Source organism: Nymphaea colorata, chromosome 6, assembly GCF_008831285.2.
Source record: "Nymphaea colorata isolate Beijing-Zhang1983 chromosome 6, ASM883128v2, whole genome shotgun sequence".
Classification (NCBI taxonomy): domain Eukaryota; kingdom Viridiplantae; phylum Streptophyta; class Magnoliopsida; order Nymphaeales; family Nymphaeaceae; genus Nymphaea; species Nymphaea colorata.
This window is the reverse complement of record NC_045143.1, coordinates 17782988-17798252: the sequence shown is the minus strand read 5'-3', so window position 1 is coordinate 17798252 and position 15265 is coordinate 17782988. Positions and strand designations below refer to the sequence as shown.

The 15265-nt window shown below is 38.1% G+C and overlaps 1 pseudogene; it reads right to left on the bottom strand.

Moving 5' to 3' along the window:
- Window positions 1-798: 798 nt before the first annotated feature.
- Window positions 799-10021, bottom strand: LOC116256607 (cytochrome P450 93A3-like; annotated as a pseudogene).
- Between the last annotated feature and the right edge of the window lie 5244 nt (window positions 10022-15265).

Here is a 15265-nt window from a genome sequence, read left to right as displayed (position 1 = left end):
GGCCAAAAGGACAAACCAAAGAAAAAAAGATGTAATGACCACTACTTTTCTCAGTCGGTTCTCCTGATACAAAAAAAAATTGAAAATCAAAGTAATATATTGAAAAATGAGATTTGATATTTGAAACAATAAAATATTAGAATTTGTAGGGTTGTTTTTCTTGAATTTTAAGTAAGTTTTAAAATTTTATCTTAATTTGATTATCATCTCATTAGGAATTAATCTTGCTGTAATTAAGCTTCTTAGAGATGTGTTTGTGAGTATTCGTGAATTTCATAAGTGATCATGCATACATAGTTACATAAGTTCTATACGCCTAAGAAAGAAATAAATCATTTCTACCATAATATACGTCTATGAGGCAACGGAAAAGAAACATTTGTTGAAAGTTAATAGAAGTAAGATTTCATCTAGCAAGTCATTCAAGGGTGTATTGAAAATATAAGTAGGCCAAAGGAAGGGTGAAAGAAATGAATGTTTGGAAAAAGATGAAAGATGAATTTGCAATTTGAAAAATCGAAAACACATGCTCAATGCAAATTAACATGTATATCAAGCATGTTTAGGGGGTTGGACATGTCCCAACCTTAAAATAATCGATCGTGGTAGATCTTCGTCCTTGGTTGAAATGTGAAGACTAAGCATCAATCTGTCAACAGCATCTACCTGTAGTTTAGAGACTCATTTGCTGATTTATATTCAACGATTAGGGCATCAAAACGAGGGATGGGACGTCAAATCAACTTGTTCGCCATCGAAACTGTCATGCCACCGGATCTTTCCTCCATGTCCAGTCTTTTAGGGCGGGCCACCATCAACCTCCCAGTCGAAGCATTGTATCAAGCATGCGAGCACAGTGCGAAACACAAGCAGAGCATGGGCAGAGCCCGGGCACATTCTCAGGCCGCTACCAAAAGGGAGCAACTCAAAGTAGTCTCCCTTGACGTTTACAGGACTGCCAAGGAATCTCTCCGGTCGAAATTCGGACGGTCTGTCCCAAAGGCAAGGGTCCTTCCCCATCGCCCACACATTTACAAAGACCCAAGTGTTGGCTGGGATGTCATATTCCCCAACTCTGCAATCCTCAGTGCTTGCTCTGGGCACCATTGGCACTGGCGGGTGCAGCCTCAGTGTCTCCTTCACAATGGCCTCAAGGTAAGGAAGGTTGGCCAAGTCTCTTTCTTCCACCAGCCTCTTCTTGCCAACAACAGAATCCATCTCTGCTTGGGCTTTTAATAACACTAAAGGGTGACGTACAAGCTCCATCAAGCCAAATTGCAACGGAATTGATGCCGTGTGAATTCCTGCAAAAAAACACATCCTGCAGACAGCAAACATGTCCAATTAGAGGTCGTTTGATGGCCACAGGACACGCCTGTCCTGTTGATTTGATTTTTTCATCAAACGCTGGACAGAGAACAGGCTGGACACGATGGACGGTTGGACAAAGTTATAAATTGAATTTCTGTTCCACGCTGTTCCGAGCTAACTCTCGGAACAGACAGGACATCTCCTCCCACCCCCAACCTCGAGCCCCCGACCCCCAGCCCTCGACCCGTTGTCTTTCTCTCCTCCCATTGCCTTTCTCTCCTCCTCCATCTCCGCCACTGATTTCTCCTCCATCTCTGCACCTGTCCCCGTCGTTTTCCTCTCCTATAGGTGAGTGTTTCCTTCTTTTTTTGTTTTTGTTAATCTTCGCTTCCCCTACCTGCCCATCGCCCTTCCCCTCTCCGACGGATTTGGGTGCCCTAATCAGACGAATCTTTGATCTTCAGAAAGAGTAGAGCAATTCTCAGCGGCCTCCTTTTCTCGGCGTCGCAGACTCATCTGCTCCGCCTTAGCAATCGTCCTCCTCTACTCGACGTCGCAGAGTCCTCTGCTCCAGCTGAGGAACCGTCGCCACGCCTCCTCTGCTCCACCTGAGGAACCGTCACCACACCTACTCTGCTCCACCTGAGGAATCGGCACAGGTGACTACGTTGAATATTTGGGGTTTTGCATTTTTTCCTTGTACAGTGCAGAAATTGATCTTATTTTGGCTGTGGACCTGAAAAACGAGGTGCAGTCCGGCCTCCTCTTCACTCGCTGCTCGTCTAAAAGTTGTTTGTGCCTGAGGAGCAATATGCCTGTTCCACAGGTATGTCCCTGTCTGAAGGCTGCTTCTCCATTGTAGGCGTTTGTGAAGCAAAGGTCTTAGCATGACATATGTTATATTAACGTTTTGATATCTCAGATTCTCAAGCTGAGACGCAGAAATGGTTAGAACTTAGATGCATGTATGTGCATATTGATTGCATCCTGTTCGCGGAAACATTGTAGATACAGGAAGTGTCCACCTTCATGCAATAACTCTCTTGTAATCATGTCAACACTTTGAGATCCATTTTACTGGTTGGCTACTTCTGTTTTGAACATGATCCATTTTACTCAACTTCGACAAGTGGGATGTTGCTGTAATACTAGTCGGTTGTCTCTGTTTTTGTTGCAGAGGCTGAGACGATGTGTACACTCTAGCTGAAGAGGCCTTGTTTATCGAATGTCATTTTTACCAATTTGATGTATATAAAATACTTGTTGTAATATATAACCTTAATTGTTTACATTATCTTCCAAATGAAAGTATATATATATTCATATTCCCAACATTTATTGCCGTCAGAATATTGTAAATCATTTCCTGACTATTCAAACTGTGAGTAACAGTTATGCAATCCCTACGGTTTGAACCATCAGGAACTTCTTTCATTGCCCGCCTAGTTTAGCCGTCAGGAAAGATAAATTTACATCCTGACAGTCGCAACCGTCAGGGAATGCAACATTGCAGCATGTTGTTATGCGTCAAGTGTGCAGACCAGGCCATTATATTGTCACCATCCTCTTTCTCTGTCATTTCATTTTAAAAGGGAAAATAAATGTCTCCTTCACAAGACAGAACATAGAAACTTGGCTTTGAGTGGTACTGTTGGAATTCCCTTCTTACATAGAAAACTGATACACAACGAAAAGGCTTGGTCTTTTATTCCTGTTAAAAGAGAGTTTTTAAGTTTGAAACTACAAATACTTACGCACCTAACATAATATCCCAAATATAAAAAATAAGCATTTTATAAGTGCCATAAAACTGAATGGAATCTGGGTAGTAGAGTACTCTCAGCCACTAAGATTGGTAGACAGAGAACAAGACTGCAGGCAGGAAATAGTTTCATAAATTAGATTCTAATAGCATTGAATTAGATGTTAGTCTGTCGACATGCTAGAGAGGAAGACTAGTGTTCATATTTTCAAAAGTAATCATATATCATCCTCCTATAAGATGACTTTATATGTATAACCTCTGCACTATGATCCACCTATTTGTTGTCATGTTCATCATTACTTGAAAAGCAGGAGAGTCAACCAGCAGAGAGTTGCCATGTTCACCACTACTTTAAAGCAGGACAGACAACCACCAAGAGACTGTCTGTCATGGATCATTCTGCCATGCAATAAATTGTTCATGCACAGAAATATGGGTTCCACATGAATTGTTATATCTGACGTTTAAGATGAAGGGCATATGCATTAAGCAGTCTAGTTACTTGAGAGGAGAAGCAGCTTGGGATTCCTCCTCTGGTGCAAAACCAGATGATTCCTAGGAGCCGTGCCCTTTTGCTCTGATTTTTTCTTCTTTCATGTGTACGTGTTTATCATGTTTTGTTTGGGAAGTCTTTCATAAGCTTAATGGTTAAATAATTGGTTCTTGGGCAGCACATCTATGCCACATTATTCTTCTATGTTTTATTTTATTATATTTTTCTTTTACTGTTGGCAGTTAAAATTAGAGATCTTCACGAGACAGTTTTTGTTTTTTTTACAATGCTATGCAGAGATTACGTTAGCCAGAGAATGAGATATATCCCAATTAGCAGATATTTTACATGTTAAACAAAAGGACTACATTCTTATACAGCAATGGTAGTGTGCAGCAAAGGATCTTAAACCAGTTGCAAGGATTGTCCATGTTTAAGCTCAAATATCTTTCTTTGTAGAAGCATAATATCTTTCTCTGTCTCTCTCTCATGCAAAACAAAGACAACCTAAATACGATGTCTATCTCTTTCTTTATAGAACATATGTTTTTTAAGAATACATGAAGAGTTATGTTTAACTTTTGTTTTTTATATTATTGTTATATATTTGTTAATTCGCACAAGTCAATTGTTTAAACTTATTTCATGTAACTAAATTGCTTGATCTCTTATACTTCTATTTGTTAAACTTAGATGAATAGCCACCATGACAAACTACAGTGGGATGAAGAGCAAGTGCAGTTTTTATTTGACATGATGTTAGAGCAAGCTAAGATTCTAGGAATGGAGACATCAGGTGGACTAAAAGAAACAACTATGAAGGTGGTTGAACAAAAAATGATGGAAGCATTTGGACCAATGTTTACATTAGAGAAAATTCGAAACAGGTTGAAAAAAGCAAAACCTGACTTACAAGTGATGAAAGAGATGCTTACTGCTTCAGGATTTGGGTGGGACCCAGATAAAAAAATTATACAAGCAGATGATAATGTGTGGAAAGAATATATACAAAAGTACCCAAATAGAAAAAAATATAAATTGCCAGCAACATGAAAGTATTATGAGCATGCAATGGAAATTTGGGGATCTTCCACTGCATTGGGTGACAATAGGAGTGGCGTAGATAGTAGGCCACTAGATGATATACAAATAAATGTAGATGAACAAGATGAAAATGATTTTCAATTACCTACTTCACCAATGGATAGCAATGCTCATACTCAGGGAGAAACCTCTAACAGCACGAAGGGAATCAAAAGAGTGAGAACGTCCACAACTATTAATGATAATACTTTTGAAACCGTTGGTGAATACATACGACAACTTGTGGAAACCCAACCTGCAGCTATTTTGCAGAAGAGTGGAGCAATTTTAAGAGATATGCATTCCAAAGGGGAAATAGATAATCATTTGTTTTTCAGATCAGTCGATTTACTTTCTAATTTTGATAAAGCAAATGCTTTTCTTATGATGCCACGTGAGTTGCAGGTTACATGGTTGTGCATGCAGATTGGCTAAATGACAAGTTTGTAATTATGCATTACTTTTGATGCGTGTAACTGTTTGTAATTTGTGATATATTCTAATTGTTTGTATTAGTATATTTTTTATGTTTTTAATTGTTAATAATTTGCGATATACAATGGCTATGAACGTGCTTGCAATTGTTTTTTATTTCACAATTCTTTGCAATTAAATAGTGTTTATTCTCATTAATTTATGTATTTATTATCAGGATGGACGAAATATCTACAGTTATCTTTATTCTCATTATGTGGTTGATGATGGAATGCTTGAAAGCTCAAGATAGACCTACTAGAAATTTAGTACATACTAATCGACTAGCAGGAGCCCAATTTGTGCATGACTGCATGCACGGACACCCAAGAAAAATATTGTCGGATTATTAACTCCATATAGAAGATGTCGGTACCATCTATCAGAGTTTAATGTCTCTGGATCTAGGCAAATTGACACAAAAGAAGAATTGTACAACTATAGACATTCATCTTTGCGTACTACTGTGGAGAGAGTGTTCGGTTTGCTTAAGGCAAGGTTTCCGATTTTGAAGAATCATGTGTCATATCCAGTATCCACTCAAGTTAAAATTGTACAAGCAACATGTGTTCTTCATAATTTTATAATTAACCACAATCCAAATGCTGAACAATTTCCCTCTGATGATATAAATGATAGTGAAGTAATTGAAATTATAAATGATGATGAAAATACTGAACAAACGCAAATACGTGGTAGCAACAATGATCTTTGTGAGCAGATTACTTCAACAATGTGGAATGATTATATTTCAAGTAAGATATTGATTGTGTAACATTCTCATTATATTATATGTCATTGTTTTAATTATAGTTGATTATTTTAATACTTTATCATGATAACCTAATTATTTGTTTGTCTTTTTAACTTATGAAATGCAGGAACCAGACGGTGATGCATCTTGGGAAGAGTAGTGTGCATGACAGAAGACTAGTAATCTAGCAAGTTGTCATACTTGTTTTTGTTTTATGGCTTACAACAATTGAATATTTTAAACAATTTGTACGGGAGCATGGTGTTTTAGTTCATTAGTGGTGGTGAAGGCGTTGCCTGGGCATGATTCTACCCTGACATGATCCTTTGGATGGTGGTTAGGTGGCTCTTTGTTAATACTTGTTAACATTGATAGAGAAAATTGTGAAATGTTTATGGCATTCAGGAAGAATAATTCATTTTATGTTTAATTGAAAGTCTTTCCTGCTTGAACTGTTAAGATATTTGAAGGGCGCACGCTCTTACATTATTTGAACATGTTCCTTCCAATGTGATCTGAATGCTTCCCCCTTTGTTCACTGGTGTTTTGTATTGCTGATAAAAGGCTTTTAAGTTTTTTGTTTTTTCTTATTTAATGTTGATGAAGTTGTACTTGTAAATAAAATATTCTCTCGAAATAAATACATGAGATATTGAAATTGAAGGTTTCTTTCAGTACAAACGTTAGACAGGATTAAACATCGGATAGAACGGATAGATCGGACAAGACAAAAACAAACGTTAGACAAGACGGACAGAACAGACAAAACAAACACACACGAAACAAACGCCGGACAGGACGGACAGAATAGACAGAACAGACACACACGAAACAAACGCCGGACAAGACAGAACAGACACACACGAAACAAACGCCGGACAAGACAGAACAGACACACACGAAACAAACGCCGGACAAGAAGAACATAGTGTTCTGTTCCTAAAATCATCAAACGGTGGACAAGGAACACCATTGTCCATGAAGACAGGACAATGGTGTAATGGACAGGACGTCCTGTCTGTCCTGTCCCAGTGGACAGCAATCAAACGACCTCTTAAGGAGTAGTTGAAATACTATGAAGGAGAGCACGTCTAAACTAAGGCACCCAGGGCAGTTTCCAAGCTCTCCCTACCTTCCAAGCGATCATTCAATTACTTAGTCCAGGTTTCGATATTTGCTCTAATCACAATAGAGGAGCTGTTAGAGAAATCAAACTGGCGCAAAATACAGTTTACAACGTCAGTCACAGGCGTAGGAGGCATTAAGCATTGACAAATGGAGTGTTGAACGACATTGGAATTCATGCCACCATCTATACAAGCAGCCAACCAGCAAATTCCGCGAATTGCCACTGAGGGACTCATCTGCGTTACTGCGTATGAGCTTCATTAACAAGCTAGCTTCATCTTCATGCTAAATCTTAGTGAGTTACAATATATCTATCCAGATTTATAATAAGAACCTACGTATCGTCCACAGGCAAATCGTTACATATTCAACATCGATGGATATGTTTGAATTTGGCCGGAGCATTCATCTGGCCACAAGAATAACATATATGTAGAAATCTTAATTCCACTGCAGATGTTGCTTCTGTGACAGGTTTCAATAGAATGTCAAACACAATCAAGATTTGATATTCTAGATCAAGAGAATGTTGGTTCCAAACTGAATAGCAAGCATATCATATCCAATCACATTATCATATTCAGAATAGACACAATGCGGAACTAATATGCAGATAATTAACTTGTTTGTAATGTGCCATAGTAAGATGTAATCCAATACAAACAGGATTTAGTTCCCAAACCAAATTATCCAAAATAGATAGTCCAGATCTGGATTTAAAATATATCCAAACTGAATTGCAACCCATGGATCTTAAACGTTAACTAGATATAAAATCAGAAGTTAAATGACTTCGACAGAAATCACATCCGGGCCCAAAATATATTTGGACACAATATAACAATAAGATCTATATCCAAAAACGAAACCAGCATGGATTTAGCGATCCAAGATTCAATAACCAATGAATAAGAAATGACATTTTATTATTAATAGGAGCCAAGCAAATGGGCAAACATCAAATATAACGGCCAAACTTTTGAAACTGATCATCAAAGAGGCGACCCTCAACTTTTGTATGTAATTCTCAAACAATGGCTCCTTCAGTATTAAAGTAATAAAGTAAGAAATAGAGTTGTCATGGATGAGGGGTTGGATCGAGCTTCTGCTCTCTTCCGGTAATAGAATAAAATATTCAATTCAATTTTTTTTAAATATTTTAATAAATAAATAAAAAAAAGAAACCCTCGGTTGGTGGTGACTGGTGACGGAGAGATGGCGGCCCTCAATAAACAACGTTGAGGGCCCATTCAAAAATGATTTGATTAGGTCCCATGGAACCTTATATTCCCTGTAGCTAACAGAAATTGAATAAAGAAAAAAAAATACGTAAAAAAAAATGGTTTCGTATCTACATAATTTCAACCATTATTTTGGGATCTCGGCAAAAACCAGCTTGCTACATTATAGTTCAAATCTGTAGAAATAGGTTTCTAAACGAACAAAGTAAACAAAGACAATGTGAGGGTCGACATTATCTAGCTAATTAGTACACATGTCGATCGACTGAAAAAGAAAATTATACAAGTTGGAAGAATAAAAATGATTTCAGAAGAGTCTTAAGAGTTTATTCATAAAATCTCTACAAAATGTTATACAGTTTTAAGCATTCGGACTTTCATGAAGCTTTTTATTGCCCAAGGTAAAAAAAAAACCTTCAAATTAGGGAAAAATTAAAATAAGTTAGAAACTAATAAACAAATAAAAAAAAAGTAAATAAGCAACAAATAAAAGTTAAAAAATGAAACAAGTAGGTTGACATTAAAAAATGTAAAAAAAAAAACCTAAAATTTTTCGTTTTGGCGTATTTTAAAAAAAACAACGTTTTTTTAAAAGCTTTAAACGACTGACTTATTTCTCGCCCTCTTATATGTGTTTTCTCAAAAAAAAAAAAAAAAAAAACATGTTTTGTATGTCTATGGTTATAACACTAGCTATGTTGTATATATTGAAATGAAAACTGCAACTTTTCTACTAAAAGTGATAGCCTGCAGCATGATGAGGCATGGGCTGCAGCATGATGAGGCATGGGCGAGAACTGGTGCATGTTTCTTACCAAAATAAGAGACTTGACATTCTCCTTGGTGATCTCTCCCTCTTCCTTGTCTTTTTTTATGCTCTTTAGAAGAACATCGATGATATCTTTACTCTCCACCGTCTTCTCCATTCTCCTGCTTTGGTGCTCCTTCACCACCTCCTCCATAAGACCATCGAGTATGAATATCTCTGCACTTTTTCTTGTATCCCTGCACATCCCACTTGCTCATAAACTTGAAGTAATCACCAAGATAGAACTGGCCGCCTATCTCAGATGCTTCCTGCACCAAATCCAGCACTCGTGATGCCTTCTCTATCCTCCTCCCCGTCGCCATCGTCACCAAGATGTTGCCAGTTAGTTCCCCAAAATTTGCCGACACGTCCACCGGCTCACCAGCGGTCGCCATCATGGCCCGTAAGAAGCAGCCGTTCTCCTGCTGCCGAATGAAGCTGAAGCGTCGGAGCGACCTGCCGCCAAGGAGCTCCACCATGCATGTTTTCCTCATTGTTTTCCATAAGGGCCCCACTGGCGCAAATGCGAAGTCGTCACGGCCGTACAACAGAGTGTCCAGTAGGGTGATGTGGGGACGAGAGGAGAAGGAAGATCCATGGACATTGAGGAATTCTCTGGCAAGCGACGGTGAGGAAGCGACAACTACTGGCACACAGCCGATTCGGAGATACAGGAGTGGGCCGTATCGAATGCTAAGCTTTTGTAATGCACAGTGAGGGGTGCTGCCGAGTAAGAGGTGAGCGTGGCCCAAGATCGGGAGAGAAGGTGGAGAAGGTGGGAGCCTGAAGGTGGATCGATTAGACAAGAACCGGCAAAAAATGATAACGAGGAAGATGGAAGGGACAATGATAGACGAGTTGCCCTTAGTTCTTCTGTGGCTTCTCACCGGCAGGGAAGAGAAATGCATAGACAGGCAGCATCCTCCACTGCCATAGTTGCCGCTCCTTCACCTCTATTACTGCCCCGTGAGTTGCTCAATATCTCTCTCGCTTCTCCTCCTTCTAGATTTGGGCGTTTCATTTGCTACCTTGTCTTTGCGTCTCTCTTTGCCGGTTTGATGTTTTTTTTTGCATAAACATGAAATCTTGATGAGAAAAAGTTGATTTGTTGCCCTCTATTACTGCCCCATGATGTTTTTTCTCTGATTGCTTCTTTTTGTATTGATGGAACCGTGAAGAATTCCACCGCCAGTTGATCCTTACTCCTCCTCTCTCACTCTGTCTTTTTATGCTTAAATCCAAGATACTTTGTGGATTTTGAGTTCCCGTTCAATCGATTGCCTGGTGGCTGCCGAAATGAGGAAAGCACCAAATCTCTTGCTCGTCTTATGAGCAAGCCTTCTTTTGTTCATATCAGTGATCAACTCTAGCATAGGTTGCTTACTTGCTTTACTGGCCCAGAATATCTTTTCCATGTTCTCCAGGTTTGTGACAGTCAGAAAACCTCTGCAAATTTCTCGGTGGTTTTGGTATCGGGTTGTTCTTTGGGAGGTTTGAGACAGCCGTGTCTTTTGTTGGGTTCTGCAAGTACCCTTAAGGGAGAAATTAGTGTATCCTAGGGCCTTGTTTGTTTCATGAGGCAAGAAGCTCAAATTTTTTGTCATCTTCTTATTTTGATATTTGTTTCATTTAGTGGTGCAGAAGTTGAAATTTGCTTCCCAACTGGGCATTTTCCTGTCATCTTCTGCTAAATCAAATGAGCTCTATCGGTGGTCTTACATTATCTTTGCAAGTTTAGCAGTTGCTCAACAATGAGTTGTAAAACTTTGTTCCTGTAACCTTTCCTGTGGTACTTGAACAATTCTTGTATACTGTCTCCTTGTCCTTTCTTTGATGCACAAGCTGAGCATGGGAAGGCTCATGACCAGATTGTTTCAACTTAAAAGTCTCAAGCTACGTCAATTGGGTACAGGGTTAACCAAGGTGTAGGTACCAGAAGTTGGGTATTCTCTTTTCAACTGGCCAGTTTCCTCTCATTTTCTGCTGAATCAAATCAGCCTTGTAGGAGCTCTTACATTATCTTTGCATGTTTCACAGTTTGCTCAACAATGGGTAGTAAAAGATTTGTTCCTATAGTCTATGATACGTGAACAATTCTTCTGCACTGTTTCACTTCTCCTTTTCTTTGGAAGGCTCATGACAAGATTGTGCCGATGCCAAGAGAGACTCATCGGGGTATTGAACTCTTGTCCTTCTTCAGCTTCAAGGTCTCAAGTCTGGCCTCCTGGCCATGTGGGATGTGGTCTTTGTCGATTGTCTCCTCATTTTCTGCACTGCTAGCAGCTTCTGAACTAGTTGGCATGAAAGACACACACATCTTGGGGGCTTTTCTGAACATTCAAGAAGAATAAAGGAATGGATGCAGGAATTGGTTACTAAAAATCAACAACCATGCATTGCTGATCGTTCTTTTTCTGGTCTTGTTTCTTCTGGTTACCAAAAACAAAATGAGAGACTCTCTCTCTTTCTCTGTCTTGGTATCCATGTTTCCTTATTTATGTTCAATGGAAGGCTGATAATGGAATCGGGTTTTGTGGGTTTTAGGTGTTGTGCTAGAGCCTTAGACAATAGGCAATGATAGTAGCCTTAGACAATAGGCAATGATAGTTCGGGTTCGACACTCGATTCCACTACGTTTTGGCTATGGTCGGGTTCGACAATCGATTCCACTATGTTTTGGCTGGATGGGAAGGAAGTGCAATAGACTCAAGAGTATTGTATAATGCACTTGATCATGAAACGGACCCGTTTGTTGTCCCAGAAGGTATGTAGTTCCACCAACCAATTCACTCTTTTATTAAGAAGCATGTATCAATGTATAACTAAATTGTGTTCAATTGTAGGCAAATATTATCTTGCTAATTCCAAACATTGTCGGTTTGCTAACACCTTATCGAGGGCATCGTTATCATATGTCTAAGTTTAACCCTCGGGGAGCACGCTCACCTAGAGCTGAAGAAGAATTATTCAACCATAAGCATTCATCACTCTGAAATACAGAAGAAAGAACTTTCGGCATGTTGAAAGGTCGTTTTTCAATATTTAAAATACAAGTCCAGTATCCATTCCAAAAACAAGCTCAAATCGTTCTTGCAACATGTGTATTGCACAACTTCATAATTGAACACAATCCAAACACCGAGTAATTTGATGATGAAGATGCACCTTCAAATGATAACTTTGTCTTAAGTGAACCTGAAATTGCAAGCCAAACACATCAGCAAGGAAGCAACAATGCTATGAGAGCAGCTATATCATCTCAAATGTTTACAAATTATCAATTGAATAGAAAGTTTGTTTATACAATTTGTTTAGTTTGATTGTTTGACATTTGTTGTTTGGATCTAGTTTTAGAATTTGGATTTGGATATGGATTCATTTTGGATCTAGAGCTGTAACTTAGATCTGGTTTGGATCTGGGCTGGTATTTGAATCTGAATTTGGATCTAGTGATCTATTTTGGACCTAAAACTGAGATTTGGATCCATATTTAGATTTAGGGATTTGTTTTGGGTTTTTATATGAGTTTTTGGACCGGATCCTAGTTTGAATTGTAAAATAAGTTTAAATTGGGATTGGACTTTGTGTCCAAAGTCTAAAACTAGATCCAAATAAATCACAAATATAGTTGATAGTCAAATAAAAGAAAAAAATGATCAAAATTAAGAGAAATTAAAGCGTTTGAAGTCGAAATTCCTTGAAAGCTGTTGTAAAATGTTTGAAAAATGTTAAGTATAGATTTCCAAAAAATTTGGGTTATTAACGAATGATAGCCATGATCTGTAGTTGAGGTGCACGAGGTTGGCCAAGCAAGAGGGGATGGGGTCAAAGAGGTACTGAGGGCAGTAAGCCTCGCAATGGTGGTGGGAATGCCACCAAAGAGCATGCCCAATTCGGAGGGGAAGTGACCGTTAAGCTGCAGCTCAACGATGCAGTTAGAACTATTTCTCGTGCACACACAAAACAAAATACTTCTTCCACCCGAAATAAAACCCTTATCATCTAAGGAATCTCACAAATATATATATTTCAATACATAATAATGAAACAAGCAATCAAATCATAATCTCAAGCGAAATAAAAGAGCTAATTTTAACGTATAAAACCCTCTCAAAATGAGAGATAAATACCACCGGGTTGAAAGCAACCCAAAAACAAATCCATTATGTAATATGAAAATGACTACAAGAGGACAAGATATAATGCCTACACTCCAAAAGCCCAATAATCACCAAAATAAAGAAACAATGAAGCAAATGAAGAGGAGGAAGTGGAAGAATATCATCTAATTAAGAGCAATGATCTTCCCACAACAAGAAACCCTCTTTCTCTTGCCCTAATCTTCAATAAACAAAGAGAAGAAGAATGGAAGAAATGCCCAAACAGTAAAGGAATATTTCCCCTTCTCAATCTTTCTTTCTCTCTCTTTTAAATCTCTGTAATGGCTTCAAAAATCAATGGAGAACAAGAACTTTTCCTTTCTTTTCTTCTTTGGTTTCAAGAATAACTTACAAAAAAGGAGAAGAAAACCCTAAAGTCCAACTTGCACAAAAAATTGGGTGTCCTTCTCTTTCAGCCCATTTTTTTAAAATTCTTAGATTTAGTCCACTAAATTTATTAAAAATGCTCCTCTTCATTTTTTTCAAGTATGGATGTTTTTTTTCTTTTGGCTCAGATCTGGATCTCCACATCAAGGAGATCCAACCCAACACATTTTCCCTTCACTGACTATGTAAAGGATCCTGCCAAACCGATGATCGAACAACACATCAAGCTTTGAACAAGGCAATTCTTTAGTCATCATATTAATACCATTGTCATCTGTATGAATTTTCTCAAGTTCAAGTTGTTTTGCTTTTAACACATCACTTGTCTAATGATACCTTACAACAATATGTTTCGATCTTGTATGAAAGGTAGAATTTTTGCCAAGATGAATCGCACATAAAACAAAATATACTTTTATTGATCAAAACTAAGTTCCTATATAAACTTTTTCATCCATAACAATTCTATACTAGCCTCTGCCACTGCAATAAACTCTGCATCTATACAAGAAATTGCCACACACTTTTGAAGTCTTGATTGCCATGACACCGCACCACCTGCTAATGTGATCAAGTAACTAGATGTTGACTTTCTAAAATCAACATCACCTGCTATATATGAATCAGTGTAACTTATCAAAGTAGGTTGCTATCCACCATAACTTAGACACACATTACTAGCACCTTGACAATATCTCTAAATCCATTTCACATCGCTCCAACGCTCTTTAGAGGATTTGAGAGTAACCTATTGACAACCCCAATTGCATGAACAATATCTGACCTTATACACACCATAGCATACATTAAATACCAATAGCTGAAGCATATAAAATCTTATGCATGTCTCCCTTCTCTTTATTTGTAGAAGGACTTTGCTTCATCCTCAGCTTCAATTGTGCTCTAAGTAGGTAAGGTACTAACTGCTTTAGCCTTTTCAATGTACTTCTCTAAGGCCTCCCCCCTTATTGTGTTGTGGATGGCTTCAACCTTCCATCGCCTAGAGAAAGTGAGAGAGAGCGAGAGACCCTCGGGCGCGCGATGGTTTGAGTGGAACACGGAGGGCTTTGTCTCTATATTCAGCCATATGAGGGAGACAGAGAGAGAGAGAGAGAGATGGTCAGTTTTATATAGGCATTTTGTAGATTGCGTTAACTATCGACTAATTTTAGCGTGTCTTAAATAGCAGCACGCACTTCATCGCTATTCATGCTACCGTGCATTCATTCATTTGAACCATTTGTTGGTTCCCGGTTAATGAAAAACTACATACGACTTAAAAGGGCGGTGTGATATTTTGGTGATTTAAAAAAAATGTCCCTCGTAGGTTTTTTTTTTTTTTTTTACTTTTTTAGATTTTTAATTTGTCTTGTAAAAAAAAGTTTTTTTGTATTTTAGTCATCAACCTTATTAACGCACAAAATTTGGTGAACAAATATAGCCCATATAACAATGTGTTCGTGTAGAAAGGTATGTGTAAAAGTTTTTTTTTTAATATAAACAAAATGTATTTTAGTCATTAACCCTATTAACTTACAAAATTTATAGCCCATATAACTAAGTGGCAGTTCAATGTGTTCGTGTAGAGAGGCGTGTGTGACATTAAGTTGCCAAATATGCAGGAAAAAAAAAACTATGTACATTTTAGTTTTTTAATATTT